We start from the raw sequence: 6,239 nt of genomic DNA, 5'->3' as shown, positions 1-6,239 counted from the left end.
TTGAATGAGGGCGCTGCACTCCTTGTTCATCACTATAGTTTGGCCTCCCTTGAGTGAGCTTTTCCTGGGAAGCAGTTCCTTCATATACTTGATGTATGCAGGCATTTGTTGGATGGTCTTGATGAATGGTATGTTTACATGCAGAGATGCAAACAAGTCAAGAAATCTTGAGTATATTCTCTTCTCCACAGCACCGTTGAATAGTTGGGGAAAGGGTGCATAGAGTCTCAGCAGCTCTTGTTGTGAGATTTTTGGTTCTTGGTGATCTTTTTCCTTCTTCTCTGCTGAGGTATCTCCAGGTTGTTCTGACGGCTTGTTTGGCTTGTCCTCAGTCTCCTTACCACTTATAGTGACCATCTTGCAATCTTCCCATCTTACTTTCTTTGTTTCACCTCTCGAATTTTTCTCTGTGTCACTTGGGAATCCATCTGTAGGTTTGAGAATCTGCTCAGAGAGATACCCCACTTGAGATTCCAACCTCTTGATGGTGTCTCCCTGGTTCTTAAAATTTGCTCGCACTTCCTCCTTGAACACCTTGTTGTCTTGAATCTCTTTGCATATGCCTTCAAGCAGGTTCTCAATCCTTGAGAGTCTGTCATCAGATGATGGTAGGTTGGGATTGGAGGTAGAAGGATGAGGAGTGTTATTTTGGTTTTGATATGGATGTGGAGAGGTGTTGTTATGGTGGTGTTGATATGTTCTCTGTGTGAATTGTTGGTGAGCTGCATTGTTGTTGGGGTTGTGACGTCTCTGATCTTGGCTTTGATCTTGTTGATTCCCCCACCCAAAGTTTAGGTGATTCCTCCAACCAGGGTTGTAGGTCTTGGAGTATGGGTCATGATTTTGTCTAGGTAAATTCCCAATGTAGTTGGCTTGCTCCTGCTCACTCTCTGCCTCTGCATTCACTCCCTCTTGGGTTGTTGATGAGGTGGTGATTGCTGCTACTTGGTTCCTCTCCATCTTCTTGGTGAGGTCAGCTAATTGCTTGGTAATGAGCTTGTTTTGGGCCAGCAGAGCATCTACATTGTTTAGCTCCATCACTCCTCTAGTGTTCCCTCTTTCAGAGGCATAGAAGTAGTCATTATCTACTACAGTTTCAATGACATCTATGGCCTCCTCAATGGTCTTCTTCTTGTTCAGAGATCCCCCGGATGAGTGGTATACTGCTTTCTTTGATTCATAAGAAAGGCCTTCATAGAAAATGTGTAGCTGCACCCATTCATTGAACATATCTGGTGGACACCTCCTTGTTAGGTCCTTAAACCTCTCCCATGCTTCATATAGAGTCTCACCATCCTGCTGCCTGAAAGTTTGAACCTCAGCTCTCAGCCTGTTGATTCTTTGAGGAGGATAGAATCTGGCTAAAAATTTGTTCACCACATCTTCCCAGGTTGTCAAACTCTCCTTAGGGAAGGATTCCAGCCATTTAGATGCCTTATCCTTGAGTGAGAAAGGGAACAAAAGTAGTCTATAGGTGTCAGGATGAACACCATTAGACTTCACAGTATCGCATATCCTCAGGAAGGTGGTTAGATGTTGATTGGGGTCTTCTTGGACGCCTCCTCCGAATGAACATTTGTTTTGAACAAGGTGATGAGTTGTGGTTTTAGTTCAAAGTTGTTGGCATGTATGGTTGGCTTTTGAATGCTACTCCCACAGTTTCTTGGGTTTGGGTTAATGTAGGAGCCTAGAACTCTTCTCTCTTGCCCAGCATGATTTGCTAAACCTTCTCTGCCATGGTTGTGAGCCTCTTCTTCATGATGGTTCTCCATATTTTCCTCCATGTCTAGTTCAAAGTACTCTTCCTCTTCCTTAGCACCCACTACTCTTTTTCCTCTTGCTTCCCTCCTTAATCTAAGAAAGGTCCTCTCCGGTTCAGAATTAAAGGAAGTTGAAGCCCCGCTTCTCCTCCCTGTCATACAACCAACAAGGTACAAGTAAGGAAACAGATCCAGAAAGTATTCTGTTAGAATTACTGTTAGTGTGAGTGATGCAATATATCAAACAGTTAGTGGGTTAGTGAACTGAATTGTAAATAACTAAAAAAAATAAACGAAAAAGTAGGGGGAAGGGAAAAATTAACTAAAACTGAAAGCGAATTAACTCAACAGAAATTTAAATCAAATAAAAGAAAAATGCTCAATCTAGTTATCCTCCAATTTAATCATTGTTGATTCAAAATCAATCCCCGGCAACGGCGCCATAAACTTGATACGCACAAAACTTGTCTCTTAACAAATTTTCTTCGGCAAGTGTACCGAATTTGTAGTCAAGTAAAAACTCACAATAGAGTGAGGTCGAATCCCACAGAGATTGATTGATCAAGCAACTTTAATTAGAGGAATGTTCTAGTTGAGCGAACCAGAATTTGATTTGAGATTTGCAGAAAATTAAATGGCGGGAAAGTAAATAGCAGAAACAGTAAATGCTAGAAATAAAGAGCTGAATGTAAATGACGGAAAGTAAATTGCAGAATCTTAAACAGGAATGGGGTAATTTCTCATAAAAGTAAATGGCAGAAATTAAAGAGAATGGGTAAGATCAGAAATGGGGAGTTCATTGGGCTCAGGAGATGTTGCATTCTCCGGATCAAGTTCATTTTCATCTCTTCCTCAATCAATGCATTCATTGATCTCCTTGGCAATCTTAAGTGATCGAATTCCAATTTCTTGGTAATTCAATCTCTCAAATCTTGATCAATAGCCAATTTCTTGGTCAATTGCTCATGAGAAGAGATGAAGTATGGTCACTGATTTTACCACATGCTTTTCCCAAATCAAGTGTTGGTAGGATTATAGTCACATATCCATCCAAACCCAATTTGGTCCAGCATGAGAAAGTATTTCTAGCATGATCTCTTCATTCCTCTTTCAAGGTTCAGAAGAGATCCAAGTATGAATAGCTTCTTTTCCAAGATAACTACCCAATTGGATGAAGATCGAAAGCTTTCTAGTAAAATCAAGAGAAAAGATAGAAGAAGGAGAATGAAAACTAATATTGATCCATCAAATTAGAACAGAGCTCCCTAACCCAATGAAAGGGGTTTAGTTGTTCATAGCTTTGGAAAATGAAAACCAAGATGGAGAATACATGATGAAAGTAAAACTAGAAGTGCAGAGAAAGTAAAATACAGAGAGTAGTTCTATGCCAAAGGCTCCCTAAAGTTTTCCAACTCTCCCTAACTAATTCAAAGCTACTCCTATATATACTACTCTTCCGATCTTCTAGTTGGCTCTTCAAGTCTTGGGTATGGGTCTCTGAATCTTGAGTTTGAAGCAGTTATCCTTTTCATTGGGCTTAGCTTTGCTTGCAGAGAGAAAAGGTGAAGTAGGCAGGGACTTTGGCTCAGGACGTTAGTGGTGTCAACGTTAAGTGAAAGTGTGGGTTCATGAACGTTAGTGACAATCACCTTTTTCACTAACGTTCCTAACCCAAGTATGATCACGTTGACTTCAACGTTAGTGACACTAACGTGACCACTAACTTTGCCTCTTGGTCCTTCGCACACGTTATTGGGACTTACCTTTCCCAATAACGTCGAGAGTCCTCCCTTGTTCCTACATTAGCGTCCATGTTAACTAGGTTAACGTGGCTTCTAACGTAGTAATGCCAATCCTTCGAGAACGTTAGCGACACTTACCTTTGTCACTAACGTTCCAATGTGCCCCTATTTCCCACGTTAGAGTCCACGTTAACTAAGTTAACGTGGCTTCTAACGTAGTCATGCTAGCCATCTCCAACGTTAGTGACAAAGGTGAGTGTCACTAACGTTGGCTCATCATCTCTTTATCCACGTTAGCCTCCACGTTAACTGAGTTAACGTGGGAGTTAATGTTACTCATGGTGGCTCTTGGTGGTTCACCCCAATGTTAGTGACAAAGGTAAGTTTCACTAACGTTGGCTATCAATTGCTCTCTCCACGTTAGCTTCCACGTTAACTAAGTTAACGTGGGAGTTAACGTGGCTTATGGAGGCTTGGCCAACGTTAGTGACAAAGGTGAATGTCACTAACGTTGGCTTCTCTTTTGCTTCTTAACGTTAGAGTCCATGTTAACTAAGTTAACGTGGCTCTTAACGTGGCCACTTATGAGCTTGGTCCAACGTTAGTGACAATGGTAAGTGTCACTAACGTTGGCTCCATTTTCTTTCTTCCACGTTAGAGTTCACGTTAACTTAGTTAACGTGACTCTTAACGTGGGTTATGATGGCTTCGAGGGCGTTATTGGTGATTACTTTTCTCATTAACGTTGCAAGCTAGCTCCTATTCCACGTTAGTGGTCACGTTAGTTAGACTAACGTGGCTGCTACTGTGGTTCTTCCTTGCTTCCTTTGTCCTGAAATCAAGCAATAAAGTGCATCAAAGTTCTAGTCCAGGTCATGAGTCATGCATCATCCAATTTGTCATATAATTCATGCAAAATTCTCATGAAATCATGTAAAGTGCACAATGTATGCTTGAATCAAGATGTAAGTGAATATCTACCCAAAACTAGCTTATTTTCTAAGAAAATGCATGAAACTACCTTAAAAACAGTAAAGAAAAGGTCAGTGAAACTGGCCAAAATGCCCTGGCATCACTTTCCCACCATCATACTCAAACACTTATATTCTGGTGGCAGTCAATTATGTATCAAAATGGGTAGAGGCCATTGCCACACCCACTAATGATACTAAGACAGTGCTGAAGTTCCTCTAGAAACATATCTTCAGCAGGTTTGGTGTCCCTAGAGTACTAATCAGTGATGGGGGCACTCACTTCTGCAACAAACAACTTTACTCTGCCTTGGTCCGGTATGGGGTTAGCCACAAGGTGGCAACTCCATATCATCCACAGACAAATGGGCAAGCTGATGTTTCTAATAGAGAACTAAAAAGAATCCTGGAACGGACTGTAAGTACCCGTAGAAAGGATTGGGCAAGAGGCTTGGATGATGCTCTGTGGGCTTACAGAACAGCATTCAAGACTCCTATAGGGACCTCTCCATACCAGCTTGTGCATGGCAAGGCCTGTCATCTGCCCGTGGAACTGGAACATAAGGCCTACTGGGCAACCAGATTCCTAAACTTTGATGCCAAATTAGCTGGAGAAAAAAGATTGCTCCAGCTGAATGAGCTAGAGGAATTCAGACTCACTCCTTTCGAAAATGCCAAGCTTTATAAAGAGAAATAAAAAAGGTGGCATGACAGAAAGCTGTCATCTAGAGTCTTTGAACCAGGACAAAAGGTTCTGTTGTTTAACTCTAGGCTCAGGCTATTCCCTAGGAAACTAAAATCCCGGTGGAGGGGACCATATGTGATTACAAGTGTATCACCATATGGCTCTGTGGAGCTTCAAGACCTTGATTCTAATAAGAAGTTCATTGTTAATGGACAGATAATCAAGCATTATCTTGAAGGCAATATTGAGCAAGAGTGCTCAAGGCTGAGGCTAGATTAAAATCTCAGCAAGGTCTAGCTAAAGACAATAAAGAAGCGCTTGCTGGGAGGCAACCCAGCCATTGGCAAAACTTTTTCTGTTATTTTATTTTATTCTCTTCTTCATTTTATTTATTTTTAAAGTATATAAGTTCAATATTAATAAGGTAAAGAGTCAATTGCATAAGTTCACAAGGTTGCAGAAGGATTCAGGCACAAAACAGAAAAAAAAGAGCTCACTGGCAAGAAAACGCCAGTAAGAGGCAAAACTGGGCGTTAAACACCCAAAAAGAGCATCTACTGGGCGTTTAATGCCAGTAAAGATAGCCATCTGTGCGTTAAACGCCAGAAAGAAGTAGCTTCTGGGCGTTTAACGCCAGATTTACCGCATCCTGTGACAAAGGAGTTTCTGGCGTTTAACGCCAGCTAGAAACAACAACTGGGCGTTAAACGCCCAGACCAAGCACCAACTGGGCGTTAAACGCCCAAAACATGCAGCAGTTGGGCGTTTAACGCCAGGATTGTGGGGAGTAGGCAATTTCGTTTTCAATTCAAATTTTTTCCATTTTTTATATTTCAATTCATGATTTCTTGCACAAACATGTTACAAATCCTAATTTTTCAAATCTTTTTTCAAAAAATATCAAATGTATCTTAATTCATAAACCCTTTTTCTTAATCCTCTTCAAATTATTTTCAAATCCTTTTCAAAACAAATCTATCTCTTCTCCTTCTAAAATCTTTTCAACTCATCAATATCTTTTTCAAATCTTCGCATCATCTTTTTCAAAATTCAGATTTATCTTTTTCAAATATCTTTCATA

General features: G+C 40.7%; 1 non-coding gene across 1 annotated transcript; it reads left to right on the top strand.

The window, feature by feature from the left end:
* The first annotated feature begins 1,225 nt into the window (after positions 1-1,225).
* Positions 1,226-1,332, top strand: LOC148573847 (small nucleolar RNA R71). Its single transcript, XR_015905765.1, has one exon. It is a non-coding gene; the product is annotated as a small nucleolar RNA R71 (small nucleolar RNA).
* The last annotated feature ends 4,907 nt before the right edge of the window (positions 1,333-6,239 follow it).

This window comes from Arachis ipaensis, chromosome B2, assembly GCF_059453495.1.
Source record: "Arachis ipaensis isolate K30076 ecotype BB chromosome B2, ASM5945349v1, whole genome shotgun sequence".
NCBI lineage: Eukaryota > Viridiplantae > Streptophyta > Magnoliopsida > Fabales > Fabaceae > Arachis > Arachis ipaensis.
This window is presented reverse-complemented; position numbering and strand designations above follow the sequence as displayed.